The sequence below is a fragment of the Bubalus kerabau genome, chromosome 6 (assembly GCF_029407905.1).
Source record: "Bubalus kerabau isolate K-KA32 ecotype Philippines breed swamp buffalo chromosome 6, PCC_UOA_SB_1v2, whole genome shotgun sequence".
Classification (NCBI taxonomy): Eukaryota; Metazoa; Chordata; class Mammalia; order Artiodactyla; family Bovidae; genus Bubalus; species Bubalus kerabau.
Window position 1 is genome coordinate 80,297,757 of NC_073629.1, and position 18,427 is coordinate 80,316,183.

The 18,427-nt window shown below is 40.9% G+C and overlaps 2 non-coding genes across 2 annotated transcripts; one reads left to right on the top strand and one right to left on the bottom strand.

The window, feature by feature from the left end:
• Positions 1 to 15,317: 15,317 nt before the first annotated feature.
• Positions 15,318 to 15,389, bottom strand: TRNAC-ACA (transfer RNA cysteine (anticodon ACA)). Its single transcript has one exon. It is a non-coding gene; the product is annotated as a tRNA-Cys (tRNA).
• Positions 15,390 to 15,701: 312 nt separating this feature from the next.
• On the top strand, positions 15,702 to 15,775 carry TRNAR-UCU (transfer RNA arginine (anticodon UCU)). The gene has a single exon. It is a non-coding gene; the product is annotated as a tRNA-Arg (tRNA).
• Positions 15,776 to 18,427: the final 2,652 nt, after the last annotated feature.

Consider the following 18,427-nt stretch of genomic DNA (forward strand, 5'->3'; position numbering starts at 1 on the left):
ATAAAGCTGGGGTTGCCCACAGGAGCTGATCTGACAGGGCCCACATGGGCCATCATAGCCCAGTTAGAAAGGTTATGCACATATTTAGTAACTGCAAATGGATGCACGTGCACACACACACATACACACACACACACAATTTGGCTGATTGCAATAATGAACACTCTAATTGAAACCCAATTATTCAAACTAGACTCAATATATTAATATACTCTGCTTTCTCTTTGTGTCTAGAAATTCCAGGTGTTAATGTCACATTTCTCCATATAGTGCCTGGTTTTCTGCTCTGTGCTTTTTCAAGATTACCTAGAGATAGTCATCTGTTGCCAGGGGCTTCAAGTCCAAATGCCCAGTCCCAACATAATCTAGCTCCAACATAACTTTCTAGCGCAGTAACTTCTCCTGAGGACTCTCAATCATCCAGCCCCCTAAACACACCCTGTGATGTTACAGCTCTTGATCTTTACTCACTCTGTTAGCTGTCAGTGCCACCCAACTATCTTCAACATTGTTCAAAACTTCCAAGAAGCTTAGGCATTTATTCCCACAGATTGATTTTGTCATAGCCCAGGACATAGACTAACTCCACATTTTTTACACAAAGCTCTGGTTACCTGAGATTAACCTACCTGGCTCAGTGGAGCCCAGGTTTATAAAGAGTGGTTGCAAACTGGCAGTGTGACGACCATATTTACAGAATTACTTCCTTTGGCACAGTTTGGGTATGCATGATATTTAACAAAAACTTTCTAAATTAGTTGCCAATGTTAAAAAGGTAGACCATTCCACATCATTATTCTTTAAAACCTGAATTTACAGCTTCTTTCAAAATATCAGGAAACAAGGCATCTTAGCTTACCTTCCTAAATAGCAAAAATCAGCCAGCACTCACTGAGTAGCCACTATTTGCTACAGCTCCTCGTGCTCCCACATTCCTTTTTTTATATATTTATTTGCCCATGTCAGATCTTAGTTGCAGCATGCAAGACCTTCATTGCATCACACGGGATTTTTGTGGTGAACGGACTCTAGTTGGAGCACACGGGCTTCAGTCGCTGTGACATGTGGGCCAAGCTGCTTCACAGCATGTCTGATCTTAGTTTCCTGACCAGGGGTCAAACCCATGTCCCCTGCTTTGCGAGGCAGATTCCTAACCACTGGACCACCAGGAAAGTCCTATCAAAAATTTCTTATAACCAACTTGCTTTACTCATTTAGCCTGCCTAACTGGATGTTACAGGTATTTGAGTTTGAACATCACCACCTTTTGCACCAAGGAACTGTTAAATGTCATCCTCCAAATCACTCTACTGTATAGAGCAATAGCCCCTCCCAGGAAGAGCCACGAGACAGCAAAGCAAAACAAGCTGCACCCCCTATTTTGGTTCAGTCCTTTTCCCAACAATGGTCATCTCCTTCCTCCCACACCAGAGAAAAATATAGGTACTCATCCAATGGGAACTGTGTCCAATTCTCTTTTTTCCAAGATTGTGAGACAAAACTATTACTCCTCTTCTACTATCCATTATTACTGTAAACTTTCTATTTTAGAATAGTTTTAGATTCACAGAAATGTTGCTAAGATAATGCAGGTTGTTTCCCAGACCAAGTTTTCACTGTTATTAATAGCTTACATTAGTATGGGGCATTTGTGACAAGTGTAAACCAATATTAATACAGAATTACTAACTAAAGCCCATGCTTCATTCACATTTCCCTAGTTTTTAAACTAGTGCCCCTTTTCTAGACGTTCTCAAGATTCTAGCCATGTGACATTTAGTTATCATGTCTTCTTAATCTTCTCTTGTCTCAGAATTTCTCAGACTTTTCGTCGTTTTCTATGACCTTGACAGATTTGAGAAGTGCAGGTCAGGTACATTATAGAATGTCCCTAAACTGGAAGATGACTGAGGTTTTTGGTCAGGACTAGACTAGGGTTGTGGGTTTCAGTGAGGAGGACCAGAGAGACAAATATCATCCTCATTGCATCATGTTCAGAGTATAAACTATTGATGAATGTAAACGTTGACCTCCTGGCTGAGGTTGTGATTTTGGCACTGCGCCATTTCTCTTTTTCTCCCCTTTCCATACTGTACTTTTGGAAGTCACTACGTACAGTGAGAGTTGGACTGTGAGGAAAGCTGAGTACCAAAGAATTGATGCTTTTGAACTGTGGTGTTATAGAAGACTGTCGAGAGTCCCTTGGACTGCAAGGAGATCCAACCAGTCCATTCTAAAGGAGATCAGTCCTGGGTGTTCTTTGGAAGGACTGATGCTGAAGCTGAAACTCCAATATTTTGGCCACCTCATGCAAAGAGTTGACTCATTGGAAAAGACTCCGATGCTGGGAGGGATTGGGGGCAGGAGGAGAAGGGACGACAGAGGATGAGATGGCTGGATGGCATCACCAACTCGATGGACATGAGTTTGAGTAAACTCTGGGAGTTGGTGATGCACAGGGAGGCCTGGTGTGCTGCGAATCACGGGGTCACAAAGAGTCGGACATGACTGAGCAACTGAACTGACTGACTGATGTACAATTCATGCATCAGGACTAGGAGTTATGCTCCCACCTCCTTGAGGACAAAAAACCTAAAGACAAATAATTTGGAGTTCCGTACAGGAGATTTGTCTATTCTCCCTTTATTTGCCTGTTTGCTTATTTAATCAATTATGTGTATCAGTGGATACTTATTTTATCCTTTGGATTATAATCTAATATCTTGTTATTTTTATTATTTTACTTTATTTTTCTTGTTGTTACTCAAAATTGGCCATTGGGAACTCTTTCTCTTAGCTCTGGCTTCACTTTAACACATCCGCATTATTGTGGGATTTTTCTCTGTTTTTTGAGCACTTCTTTACTTTCTGACACTTCAGGCACATCTTCAGATATAGCAGGATTACCTTTTATTTCTTTCCATGATGCTAAAATCAACCATTTGTCCTAGAAGACCCTATTATTTTTATTGGAGAATAGTATTAGAAAACGAGATTTGGTTGCCTATCATCCATATTATACATTTTTATTTAATGTCAATTCCTTGTACTGATGGTGATGTAGAACTAGGACTCTCATACATTGTTGACAGGGACGCAAACTTGTACAGCCACTTTGGAAAACAAAATGGCATTTTATTACAAAATGAAACACACACTATTCAATGCAGAAAATGCCTCCTCCCCCATCCTCCTGCCCTAAGTTTTTAACCAAGTTAAAAGACTCAGTGGTATCCCAGACAGGAATACAGCCAGCACCTCGGCTAATACCTCTGGTCATTATGCAATCTCATTTGGCTAAATAGTTTCTCCCCAAATTACTTGAGATAACATAATTTTTTTCTCAACTGGAAAATATCTTATCCTCAGAAGATTTAGTTAAGCATTGAAATGTTGAAGAGAATCAACTCCTTAACATTAATATTTTTGTATTGAGTCTTCATATTGGAGACTTTATGTACTTAGAGTGTTAAAAGAGTTTCACTTCTGAGGAGGTTAATATGAAATATGTCATTAAGCAATTAGTCTTCAATCTTAAGTTGACATTTTCTTGTTTATTTGTAGAAATGGAACATGTGTTTTAGAAAAACATCTTGTCAACATCTTAACAGGTTGTTCTCATTCAGTCGCTAAGTCGTATCTCTTTTGTGACCCCGTGGACTGTAGCCTGCCAGACTCCTCTGTCCATGGGGTTTCCCAGGCAAGAATACTAGAGTGGGTTGCCATTTCTTCCTCCAGGGGATCTTCCTGACCCAGGGATCAAACCCACATCTTTTGCATTACAGGTGAGTTCTTTACCACTGAACCATCAGGGAAACTCCTTTTCAGGTTAGAGACTGCCAACCTTAAAATTGCTAATATAATGAAGGCGCAGTTAAAGAAAATTCTCTATCAGGTTAATGTAATCACCAAAAGCACCACAGGAAGACAAGTATTAACTGTTCCTAGTAATGAGTTCAGCCACAGATCTACCTAGTATCTTCACACTATAAAAGACTTCAAGAAAGGCAGTAAGATTACAGCCAGCTCCCCACGTTATCTTAATCCACACTGTGCTAGACACACAAAAGAGAAGTGCCATTTGGGGTTTCAAGGACAACAGGAAGAATAATACTCAGCAGCAACTTGGCCCTACATGCAGCAACTTAACCTCTCTAAGCAAGTGGCATTTCTTCTACCAAAAAACCAAAGCAAATTTCAATCTTAACTAACCTTTATTAAGCTATTTATTATTGGCTTTCCTCAGAAACACGGTAAACATACCCAGGGACAGCATTTAGAATCTCTGTACCTTGATAAAGGGCTTCTGACATGTGCTGCCTTTAAGGAGGGTTAAATTGTCTACAGAGTTATGTAGAGTTAAGGACCTAGCAGAAACAAAGGAGATGAGAAAGAGGTGACAAGAATATACAGAACTGTACAAAAAGGTCTTAATGACCTGGATAACCACAATGGTGAGGTCACTCACCTAGAGCCAGGATCTTGGACATGTGAAGTCAAGTGGGCCTTAGCAAGCATTACTATGAAAAAGGTAGTGGAGATGATGGAATTCCAGCAGATCTATTTCAAATCTTAAAAGATGATGCTGTTAAGGTGCTGCACTCAATATGTCAACAAATTTGGAAAACTCAGCAGTAGCCACAGGATTGGAAAAGGTCAGTTTTCATTCCAATCCCAAAGAAGGACAATGCCAAAGAATGTTCAAACTACCACATAATTGCACTCATTTCACATGCTAGCAAGGTAAGGCTCAAAATCCTTCAAGCTAGGCTTCAATAGTATGTGAACAGAGAACTCCCAGATGTATAAGCTGGATTTAAAAAAGGCAGAGTAACCAGAAATCAAAATGTCAACATTTGTTGGATCATAGAAAAAGCAAGTGGATTCCAGAAAAACATCTACTTCTGCTTCATTGACTATGCTAAAGACTTTGACTGTGTGTGTTACAACAAACTGTGGAAAATTCTTAAAGAGATGGGAATACAAACCACCTTACCTGCTTCCTGAAAAACTGGTATATGGTCAAGAAGCAACAGTTAGAACCAGACGTGAAACAATGAATTTGTTCCAAATTGGGAAAGAAGTACATCAAGGCTGTATATTGTCATCCTGCTTATTTAATTTCTATGCAGAGTACATCATGGGAAATCCTGGGCTAGGTGAATCACAAGCTGGAATCAAGATTGTGGCAGAAATATCAACAACTTCAGATATCCAAATTATACCACTCTAATGGCAGAAAGTAAAGAGGAACTAAATAGCCTCTTGATGAAGGCAAAAGAGGAGAGTGAAAAAGCTGGCTTAAAACTCAGCATTCAAAAAACTAAGATCATGGCATCTGGTCCCATTATTTCCTAGCAAATAGAAGGGGAAAAAGTGGAAACAGTTACAGATTTTATTTTCTTGGCTCCAAAATCCCTGGAGACAGTGACTGCAGCCTTGAAATTAAAAGATGCTTGCTCCTTGAAGGGAAAGCTATGACAAACCTAGACAGCATATTAAAAAGCAGAGGCATCACTTTTCCAACAAAGGTCCACATACTCAAAGCTATGTTTTTTCCAGTAGTCATGTACAGATATGAGAGTTGGACCACAAAGAAGGCTGAGCATCAAAGAATTAATATTTTTGAATTGTGGTGCTTAAAAAGACTCTTGAGAGTCCCCTGGACTGCAAGATCAAGCCAGTCAATCCTAAAGGAAATCAATCCTGAATACTCAGTAGAAGGACTGATGCTGAAGCTGAAGCTGCAATACTTTGGCCACCTGATGCAAAGAGCTGACTTATTGGAAAAGACCCTGATGGTGGGAAAGACTGAGGGCAGGACAAGAAAGGGGCGACAGAGAATGAGGTGGCTGGATGGCATCACTGACTCAATGGATATGAGTTTGACCAAACTCCAGGAGATAGTGAAGGACAGGGGAGCCTGGTATAGTCCATGGGGTCACAAAGAGTCGGACATGACTTAGTGACTGAACAACAACACATAGAGTTATTATATCTCAGATATAGTAATTAGGACAGTCTCAACACTTGCTGTCCAAGCATAATGAACAGCGCCTATTTCCACTATCAAAAGTATACCAGTTGGGAGGGCAAGATAACCCACACTTCTAGCTTACTGTCCATATATGTTGGCATTTGTAGAGTGGAAAATCACTACTCTTGAACTTAGAAAACTTGAGTCTGAAAAACAGTTAGGTTATTTCTTATCTAAAGCTGGAGAGCCCAGAGTTTTCCCAGGGATGCTGCTGCTTTTTCACATAGTGTTACATGGACTATGTGAAAACATGGAAATGCAAGAACTTTGTAAACCATAAGGGATGAAACAAACACAGTATTATAACAATGAAGCAAGTGGGTGGTAGCAAAAGTGAAAACTGCAATGGAATGAAAGAATTTAAAATGTTTAATAGTTTTTTGACCCAATGACACACTTCTTCCCCAAAGCCAGGGGCTTCCCTGGTGGCTCAGAAGGTAAAGAACCTGCCTGCAATACAGGAGACCTGGGTTCGATCACTGGGTTGGGAATTTCCCCTTGAGAAGGAAATGGCAACCCACTCCAGTATTTTTGCCTGGAGAATCCCATGGACAGAGGAGCTTGGCAGGCTACGGTTTATAGGGTCCAAAAGAGTTGGACATGACTGAAACAACTGAAAACGCCACAGTTCAGTTGCTCAGTTGTGTCCGACTATTTGTGACCCCATGAATCGCAGCACACCAGGCCTCCCTGTCCATCACCAACTCCTGGAGTTCACCCAGACTCACGTCCATCGAGTCAGTGATGCCATCCAGCCATTTCGTCCTCTGTCATCCCCTTCTCCTCCTGCCCCCAATCCCTCCCAGCTTCAGAGTCTTTTACAATGAGTCAACTCTTCGCATGAGGTGGCCAAAGTACTTCTTACTTAAAGTGACTCATCCTTTTCTCCTCTCCCCTCCTTCCTTTGTATTCTTCCTTTCAATATTTTTGAGTCCCTACTATGGATCAGGTACTATTCTAGTTGTTCTATGAAGAAAGGATACCAAAACCAAAAAATAAGATGCACCCTTTCCCACATCAATTAACCCATTCAATCATTTATTCTGTGTTCGTTGAGTACTTACTATTATATTCCTAATACTTAGAGTATATATTTTTATTCCTTTAGAGCTTATATGTCCTGCAATGAAATTTTGAAGTTTTATCCTAAGTATGCTCAACTCTTATGTCCTTTTTGCTTTTCCCTAGCGGCCGGGAGGACCAACCCCACGTCCAAGGAGCAGCGGCTGCGCTTTGCTGGAGCAGCCGTGAAGAGATACCCCACGCCCAAGGTAAGAGAAACCCAAGTAAGACGGTAGGTGTTGCAAGAGGGCATCAGAGGGCAGACACACTGAAACCATACTCACAGGAAACTAGTCAATCTAATCACACTAGGACCACAGCCTTGTCTAACTCAATGAAACTAAGCCATGCCCATGGGGCAACCCAAGATGGGCAGGTCATGGTGGAGAGATCTGACAGAATGTGGTCCACTGGAGAAGGAAATGGCAAACCACTTCAGTATTCTTGCCTTGACAACCCCATGAACAGTATGAAAAGACAAAATGATAGGATACTGAAAGAAGAACTCCCCAGGTCAGTAAGTGCCCAATATGCTACTGGAGATCAGTGGAGAAATAACTCCAGAAAGAATGAGGGGATGGAGCCAAAGCAAAACAATACCCAGTTGTGGATGTGACTAGTGATAGAAGCAGGGTCCGATATTGTAAAGAGCAATATTGCATAGGAACCTGGAATGTCAGGTCCATGAATCAAGGCAAATTGGAAGTGGTCAAAAAAGAGATGCAAGAGTGAATGTAGACATTCTAGGAATCAGCAAACTGAAATGGACTGGAATGGGTGAATTTAACTCAGATGACCATTATATCTACTACTGCAGGCAGGAATCCCTCAGAAGAAATGGAGTAGCCATCATGGTCAACAAAAGAGTCTGAAATGCAGTACTTGGATGCAATCTCAAAAATGACAGAATGATCTCTGTTCGTTTCCAAGGCAAACCATTCAATATCACAGTAATCCAAGTCTATGCCCCAACCAGTAATGCTGAAGAAGCTGAAGTTGAACCGTTCTATGAAGACCTACAAGACCTTTTAGAACTAACGCCCCAAAAAGATGTCCTTTTCATTATAGGGGACTGGAATGCAAAAGTAGGAAGTCAAGAAACACCTGGAGTAACAGGCAAATTTGGCCTTGGAGTATGGAATGAAGCAGGGCAAAGACTAATAGAGTTTTGCCAAGAAAATGCACTGGTCATAGCAAACATACTCTTCCAACAACACAAGAGAAGACTCTACACGTGGACATCACCAGATGGTCAACACTGAAATCAGATTGATTATATTCTTTGCAGCCAAAGATGGAGAAGCTCTATACAGTCAACAAAAACAAGACCTGGAGCTGACTGTGGCTCAGATCATGAACTCCTTATTACCAAATTCAGACTTAAATTGAAGAAAGTAGGGAAAGTAGGCCATTCAGGTATGACCTAAATCAAATCCCTTATGATTATACAGTGGAAGTGAGAAATAGATTTAAGGGCTTAGATCTGATAGATAGAGTTCCTGATAAACTATGGATGGAGGTTTGTGACATTGTACAGGAGACAGGGATCAAGACCATCCCCATGGAAAGGAAATGCAAAAAAGCAAAATGACTGTATGGGGAGGCCTTACAAATAGCTGTGAAAAGAAGAGAAGCAAAAAGCAAAGGAGAAAAGGAAAGATATAAGCACCTGAATGCAGAGTTCCAAAGAATAGCAAGAAGAGATAAGAAAGCCTTCCTCAGTGATCAATGCAAAGAAATAGAGGAAAACAACAGAATGGGAAAGACTAGAGATCTCTTCAAGAAAATTAGAGCTACCAAGGGGACATTTCATGCAAAGATGGGCTCGATAAAAGACAGAAATGGTATGGACCTAACAGAAGCAGAAGATATTAAGAAGAGGTGGCAAGAATACACAGAAGAACTGTACAAAAAAGATCTTCATGGCCCAGATAATCACGATGGTGTGATCACTGATCTAGAGCCAGACATCCTGGAATGTGAAGTCAATTGGGCCTTAGAAAGCATCACTACGAACAAAGCTAGTGGAGGTGATGGAATTCCAGTTGAGCTATTTCAAATCCTGAAAGATGATGCTGTGAAAGGGCTGCACTCAATATGCCAGCAAATTTGGAAAACTCAGCAGTGGCCACAGGACTGGAAAAGGTCAGTTTTCATTCCAATCCCAAAGAAAGGCAATGCCAAAGAATGCTCAAACTACCACACAATTGCACTCATCTCACATGCTAGTAAAGTAATGCTCAAAATTCTCCAAGCCAAGCTTCAGCAATACATGAACCGTGAACTGCCTGATGTTCAAGCTGGTTTTAGAAAAGGCAGAGGAACCAGAGATCAAATTGCCAACATCCTCTGGATCATGGAAAAAGCAAGAGAGTTCCAGAAAAACATCTATTTCTGCTTTATTGACTATGCCAAAGCCTTTGACTATGTGGATCACAATAAACTGTGGAAAATTCTGAAAGAGATGGGAATACCAGACCACCTGACCTGCCTCTTGAGAAATCTGTATGCAGGTCAGGAAGCAACAGTTAGAACTGGACATGGCACAACAGACTGGTTCCAAATAGGAAAAGGAGTTCGTCAAGGCTGTATATTATCACCCTGCTTATTTAACTTCTATGCAGAGTACATCATGAGAAATGCTGGACTGGAAGAAACACAAGCTGGAATCAAGATTGGCGGGAGAAATATCAATAACCTCAGATATGCAGATGACACTACCCTTATGGCAGAAAGTGAAGAGGAAATAAAAAGCCTCTTGATGAAAGTGAAAGTGGAGAGTGAAAAAGTTGGCTTAAAGCTCAACATTCAGAAAACGAAGATCATGGCATCTGGTCCCATCACTTCATGGGAAATAGATGGGGAAAGAGTGGAAACAGTGGAAACAGTGTCAGACTTTATTTTTCTGGGCTCCAAAATCACTACAGATGGTGACTGCAGCCATGAAATTAAAAGACGCTTGCTCCTTGGAAGGAAAGTTACGACCAACCTAGATAGCATATTCAAAAGCAGAGACATGACTTTGCCAGCAAAGGTCCGTCTAGTCAAGGCTATGGTTTTTCCTGTGGTCATGTATGGATGTGAGAGTTGGACTGTGAAGAAGGCTGAGCGCCGAAGAATTGATGCTTTTGAAGTGTGGTGTTGGAGAAGACTCTTGAGAGTCCCTTGGACTGCAAGGAGATCCAACCAGTCCATTCTGAAGGAGATCAGCCCTGGGATTTCTTTAGAAGGAATGATGCTAAACTGAAACTCCAGTACTTTGGCCACCTCATGCAAAGAGTTGACTCATTGGAAAAGACTCTGATGCTGGGAGGGATTGGGGGCAGGAGGAGAAGGGGACAACAGAGGATGAGATGGCTGGATGGCATCACTGACTCGATGGACGTGAGTCTGAGTGAACTCCGGGAGTTGGTGATGGACAGGGAGGCCTGGCGTGCTGCGATTCATGGGGTCGCAAAGAGTCGGACACGACTGAATGACTGAACTGAACTGAACTGATGAACTCTATCATCTGTTTTAAACTTGATGTCCGATTTCTTTAATGATTTTATTTGTCTTCTTTGAGAGGCAAATGAAATTAAACTGAGTGGGTTGGTAATGGAGTAAGAAAGAAATAACCTGCCATTGTCCATTCAGTTCAGTTCAGTTCGGTCACTCAGTCATGTCTGATTCTCTGCCACCCCATGAACCACAGCACGCCAGGCCTCCCTGTCCATCACCAACTCCCTGAGTTCACTCAGACTCATGTCCATCGAGTCGGTGATGCCATCCAGCCATCTCATCCTCTATCATCCCCTTCTCCTCCTGCCCCCAATCCCTCCCAGCATCAGAGTCTTTTCCAATGAGCCAACTCTTCTCATGAGGTGGCCAAAGTACTGGAGTTTCAGCTTTAGCATCATTCCTTCCAAAGAATACCCAGGAGTGACCTCATTTAGAATGGACTGGCCATTGTCCATTAATATCTGCTAAACTGAAGACCATACAGTTCTGTCAACTATAAATTAGCACTTGCTGTTGGTACTTGCCGTATACTTCTGTAAGGAGTAAATCTAAAATCCTTCACGGTGATGACTATTTCTCGTGACTGGCAGAAGCTTCAGAAGAACAGCAGAAACCTTTTGGAAAAATATATGCTTGATTGCACGAACTCCCACTTCACCGAAATCACATACATATATATAGTCCTTCCCCCCTACCTCTTTTGAACAGTTTCACAGAGCTATCTGAGGTGCTCTCTCCCAGGCTGTGGTCCTCATTTTGCCTCAAATAAAATGTAATTCACAATTCTCACGTTGTGCATTTTTTAAAGTCAACCATCTAATCCAGATCTAAGCTCCTTGTGACCCCTAATCAAGAAGGAATGTTACCTTTAAAGAGTTGTCTTATTGATGCTAAGAGAATATTGCTTTTTATGATTGAGCAGGCATTTCTGCCAACGGGAAGTTCTGGTCAACGCATAATGCAGATAAACAATGCACAGTAGACTGGAGAGAAGAGGCCAGAGGGCAGAGAAAAGTTTTTATCTGTGACCCCATGCACTGTAGCCCATGGAGCTCCTTTGTCCATGAAATTTTCCAGGCAAGAAAACTGGAGTGGGTTGCCATTTCCAACTCCAGGGGATCTTCCCAACCCAGGGACTGAACCTATGTCTCTTATGTCTCTTGAGTTGGCAGGCAAATTCTTTTATCATTAGTGCCACTTGAGAAGCCCCAAATTTTTCTTGCCTTTCTACAAAATATAAATTCTATTTCATAACCACATATAGCAGAGTTTTCTCTAACAAGTATTTCTAAGGTATTTGGGGTTGCTTATACTTTTTCCTTTTCATACTGTTGAAAGGTCCATCTAGTCAAAGCTATGGTTTTTCCAGAAGTCATGTATGGATGTGAGAGCTGGACCATAAAGAAGGCTGAGTGCCAAAGAATTGGTGCTTTTGAACTGCGGTGCTAGAGAAGACTCTTGACAGTCCCTTGGATGGCAAGGAGATCAAACCAGTCCATCTTAAAGAAAAGCAACCCTGAATACTCATTGGAAGGACTGGTGCTTAAGCTGGAACTCCAATACTTTGGCCACATGGTGCAAAGAGCCTATTCATTAGAAGACACCCTGATGCTGGGAAAGACTGAAGGCAGGAGGAGAAGAGTAGGACAAAGGATGAGATGATTGGAGGGCATCATCAGTTCAATGGACATGAGTTTGAGGAAGCTCAGAAGATGGTGAAGACCAGGGAAGCCTGGTGTGCTGCAGTCCATGGGGTCACAAAGAGTCAGACATGACTGAGCAACTGAACACTTCTTCCACTGGCCTCATTGTGTCCATTTTACTCTGAATTCTTTTTAAAAAATTTTTAAATCAGAGGATAATTGCTTTACAACATTGTGCTGGCTTCTGCTGTACAACAGCGTGAACCAGTCGTTAGTATACAAATATCCCCTACCTCAACTCTGAATTCTTAACCGTGTGACTCACAACTCTCGCTCTCACTTGGCCCACATTTACTCCAGCATGCAATCATTCTCTTTTTCTTCAAACCCCCACTCCTTGGATGTACCTAAACACAAGTCCACTGACAATGTATATCATAGGCTTGACTGTGAGTCTACGCAAAGGAGGGAGAGGCAGCGTGGAAATCAGAGGGTTTCACCTCTGACGTGCAAATGACTGAAACAGTATTATTCAATATCTTTGTGCTAAAAATCCTTGGACTGTCATCTTCAAAGGAGGGTCTCACGGGCACTGTTTTAACCTCAAGCTCCAGCTCTTCCGGGCAGTATTTGTCTTCTTCCCCAGGACTCCTTCTCAGATGTATTCCCCACCACACCCCCAACCCCACAACTGCACCTCCTTCCTCTTTCTTCCACAAAGCCCAACTTTCTCTCCAAACTTTATTATGCAAAACACTTCAAACCCCTCACCTTGTCCGGGGTCCCTGTCCTTGACACTTAAAAGGCTCCTCTGAGTTTAAATAAACGAAAAATCATTTTTCCTCAGAAAAAATAGTGCTGCCAGTCATTAAAATAGAGACTTTCTGCCTACTTATTAAGCGCATTAAATAAATGCAATCCAAGGACTAATACTAAGAAATCACTTTCCTTTTATTGATAGTTCGAATTTGACCAAGTGTGAGCCTAGACAGCAAATAGGCCCGAATCCCACGGAAGTCAACTTATAGAATCGCCACCAGAGGGCGGTAACACCAAAGCATTTGTGTATTGCAGGACTATCTCCTTCCCTCACCCACCACAGTAACCTAGCCCTTTCTGCTAAATCAAATGTTATCCTCAGTCTACCTGCCTCAAGTGGTCGCTGCTGGGAACGTGAAACACCAAATGCAACATTAGAACATGGTTTGGGTTATTTGAGTTTTACACAGCATTTTTGGCCAACTTTATTGAAAACATGTTTTCATGAGAACCAATCTTATTCCACCTACTGCCAGCTAAATTTATCTCCACAGAGTTAAACAACACGGAGTGATTAATTAGGGACCAAGCCATTTCCTGAGCACTTAACTGATTTTGTGACTGTGAGTCACCCTTGTTGTTTTAGCCATCTGTCCCTGAATAAAATGCATTTATTTATGCTTTCCGAAGTTTTTGATCTCTCTTTTTTTTCTTCTTTCAAAGGCGACACAGTTATTGGAAAAGCAAAGCTGTTTATTCCTCTTTCTTAAAAAAAAAAAAAAAAAAAAAAGCTTAAATTAAATCACAATGAAAGCAACCCCATTAAGAGCTAAATCATATGTTACTTCTGCTCAGATCCCTCTAGTGGCTTCTCCTCTCTAAGCAAAAATCATTTCCGTACATACATATGGCCCATAGGATCTGTCTAGCCCGTATACACACTGTCTTATTCTTTCCACTCTCCCCCAGCCACGCTCCTTGCTAGCCAGTGGGCATGCTCTACCTCAGGACGTTTGTCAGATCAGATCAGATCAGTCGCTCGGTCGTGTCCGACTTCTTGCGACCCCATGAATCGCAGCACACCAGGCCTCCCCCTCCCTGTCCATCACCAACTCCCGGAGCTCACTCAGACTCACCTCCATCGAGTCGGTGATGCCCTCCAGGACGTTTGTACCTGCTTGCTATTTTTCTTGGATCATCTTTCCTTACTTCCACCCGCATAACTATGTAAATCTTCCTTCACTTCCTTCAAACGTTATCTTCTAAGTAAGTCTTTCGGGGCCACTGTACCTTAAATGAAAACCATCATTCACCCATACCTATGCGCACATTCACTCTCTTTATCCTTTTCCTTTTTTTATGTTTTTTACTTTAGCATTTCCACTAACATTCCATGCCCTTTAATTATTTATGTACTTTATTCCTTGTTACTTTACAAAAAATTGTAAGCTGCCTAGGGGTAGGCTTTTTAAATATAGCTTCTTCACTAATATATTTCCAACTCCTAGAATAATATGTCGCACACAGTAGGAACTCAACAAAAGTTTATTGAAAGGATGAATAAACAAATTAACGACAATAAAACAGAAGTGCTCACTTCAGCCATCATGTCTGTTCCTTCTCATCAGCCACATCTCTACTTAATAATCATCTCGCTCCACACTAAGCAGCCCTTATTGGAAGTCATTCCCTAAGCCTTTTTCCTGATTTATTATTCATAGCCTTCACCATTGTCAAATTTTATTCCTCAAATATTTGTTTACTTTAAATAAATAATTTATCTTAAACATCATGAGGGTAATAAATTGAAAAGGCAACCTACAGAATGGGAGAAGATAATTGCAGACCATCATGAAAATTAACAGAAGGGAACCTGACTAAAACAGGGTCAGGAGGCCAGAAGCTGAAGCTCTCATGTATGTACCACGCAAGTCAATTCACGGCCCAACAGGAAGAGATGTACCTTGCATCTCTGGCAGGAAGTGACAGTCCTTTACTATAGCTAGCAGGAGAAAGAGCTTTTCTCTGCCTGGCAACAGTTTTGCCAATGAGAAACTGTCACACCTCAGCCAATGAACTCTCAGCTTCCTCCCATGGACTTTTAGTTTATAATAGCCCCTCCCAATTTTCCATACTCCTCTATAAAGGAGTTTTCTCTCTTTTGCTTTATAGTATTTGCATATGGTTTGCCACAGTTGTATGCCCCAATTTGCAATTCTCTACTGCTCCCAAATGTTTCTTTGAGCCCCTCTTTTGGGTGGAGCGGGGGGAGGCAAGAATACTGGAGTGGGTTGCCTTTCCCTTCTCCAAGAGATCTTCCTGACCAGGAATTGAACCTGGGTCTCCTGCATTGTAGGCAGATGCTTTACCGTCTGAGCCACCAGGGAAATTGGATGGAGGGGCCTGGTAGGCTACAGTCCACGGGGTCACAAAGAGTCAGACACGACTGAGCGACTTCACTCACTTCACTGCTCCCAAATAAACCAGTTTTGTTGATAAAATAACTGGGCATTTTTTGTTTTAGGTTAACAATATATAAAGAACTCATTACAACTCAATAGCAAAAAGCCAAATAATCAGATTTTTTAAATGGACAGAGGGAAAATAGACATTTTTTTCCAAAGAAGACATTCAAATGGCCAATAGGTAATCAACTTCATTAATAAGGGAGATGCAAATTAAAATCACCATGAAGGATTTCCCTGATGGTCCAGTGGTTAAGACTCTGTACTTCTACTGCAGGGGGGCACAGGTTCAATCCCTGGTCAAGGATCTGAGATCCTACATGCAGGGTAATGAGGCCAAATAAAACATAAATAAGTAGATAAATTATAGATAAATTAAAAATAAAGCCACCATGAGATATCACTAAACACCTGTTAGGATGGCTATTATCAAAAAGACAAGAGATAAAAAATGTTGGTGAGGATGAGGAGGAAAGGGGACCCTTAGCCATTGTCGGTTGGAATGTACAGCAATAGTGGAAAATAATATGTGGTTCCTGAAAAAATTAAGTGAACTACCAGATGACTCAGCAATCCCACTCCTGGATGCATATCCAAAGGAAATAAGATCAAAATCTCAAAGGGCTATCTGCACATCCATGTTCATTGTGGCATTATTTACAGTGGCTAATATATGAAAACAGGCTACCTATCCATTAATGGATGAATGGATAAAGATGTGATGAATGTACAATGGAATATTATTCAGCCAGGAGAAAAAAAGGAGGTCCTGACATTTGCAACAGCATGGATGAACCTGAAGGACATGATATGAGTGAAATAAGCCAGACAGAGAAAGACAAATACTGTATGACATCACTTACATGTGGAATTTTTTATTAAAAAAGTCAAGCTCATAGGAACAGAAAGTAGAATGGTAGTAACCAGGACCTGGGGGTGAGGCAGGGGAGGGAGTATGGTGAAGAAATTGAGATATGTTGATAAAAGGGTACATGCCTTCGGTTATAATATGAAGAGTTTCCGAAGACTGAGGGTATAGCATAGTGACTATAGTTAACTCTGCTGCATTGTATAGGGCTTCCCAGGTCACGCAGTGGTAAAGAATCCACCTGCCAATGCAGGAGATGCAAGACATGCAGGTTTGATCCCTGGGTTGGGAAGATCCCCCAGTGTAGTAAATAGCAACCCACTCCAGAATTCTTGCCTGGAAAATTCCTTGTACAGAGGATCCTGGCTGGTTACAGTCCATGGGGTCACAAAGAGCTGGACACAACTGAGCCACTGAGAGCACACACACTGTATTACATATTTGGAATTCAGTAATGAAGTAGATCTCAACTGTTCTTAGTATGAACACACACACACGGTAGTTATGTGAGGTGGTGAATATGTTAATTAAATCCATTGTGGTCATCATTGCATAATGCATACAAGTATCAAAGTATCATATTTTATAGCCAAGAAATGGAAGCAACCTAAATGTCCATCAACAAAGGAGTGGATAAGGAAGATGTGGTACATATATACAATGGAATAATACTCATCCGTTAAAAAGAATGAAATAAAGCCATTTGTAGCAACATGGATGGACCTAGAGATTATCATACTGAGTGAAGTAAGTCAGAGAACAAATATTGTATGATACCCCTTATATGTGAAATCTAAAAAGAAATGATACAAATGAACTTACAAACTAGAAAGAGACTCACAAACTTAGAGAACAAACTTATGACTGTTGAGGGGAAGGATAGGGAGACAGGATAGTTAGGAAGCTTGGGATGGTCACGTCCACACAGCTACATTTAAAATGGATAACTAACAAGGACCTACTGTATAGCACATGGATCTCTGTTCAATGTTATGTGGCAGCCTTTTTGGAAGGAGAGTTTGGGGAAGAATAGATACGTGTATATGTATGGCTGAATCCCTTCACTGCTCATCTGAAACTATATTGTTAACCAAATACAAAATAAAAACCTTAAATTTAAAAAGACATCATATACCTTTAAATATATGCAATTTTTATTCGTCAACACCAATTTTTTAAATGAAAGAAATCATTTTGCTAAGTGTAAGAAGCCAGTCACAAAGATGATGTACTATGTGATTCTATCTATAGGAAATATCCAGGATCGGCAAATCCATAAAGACAGAAGGTAGACTACCGGTTTCTTAGGGCTCCGTGGTGTGGTGGTGGGGGTGTGGGATGGGCGACTGTTAGTGTGTACAGGATTCCTTTTGGAGTGATGAAAATGTTCTAAAGTTGACCGCAATGATGGCTGTACAACTCTGTGAGTAGATTAAAAACCACTGAATTACACACTCTAAATAGGCAAATTGTATGACATGTGAATTATGTCTCAATCAAACTTTTATTTAAGAAAATTAAAAAGACAGTACAACAAATCACATATGCAAACCAGTCTATCTGTGGGTTAATTTAATTCAGTTATCAACTCAGACTCTGTTTATTCCCATGTTACTAAGAATGTGTCAAACCCAAACAAGCTAGAAGAAAGAACTGGAGAATTTCTCATTGGGGTGAAAGAGGCAAACTTGAAAATCAATTAAAAATACTTTTAATAAGAAACCACAGTTCTAAATTGCCAAGGACTGAAAAGCAGAGGCTCAAATATAGGTCACAATCTAATCTCTTGAAACAAAATAAACCTATTTTTAGCTAAAGCTACTTAATCTTACTCTACTAACCCTTCTCTAAGAAAGTCCTAATATTGTTTTTTTATTTAAAAAAAAGAAGAAAAGTTGTTGTTGTTGTTTAGTTGTTAAGTCATATTTGACTCTTTTGTGATCCTGTGGACTATATAGTCCACCAGGCTTCTATGTCCATGGGATTTCCCAGAAAAAAATGCCGCCATTTTCTTCTCCAGGGAATCTTCCCAACCCAAAGATCAAACACGTATCTCCTGCACTGAAGGCAGATTATTTATGCAAATTTATTC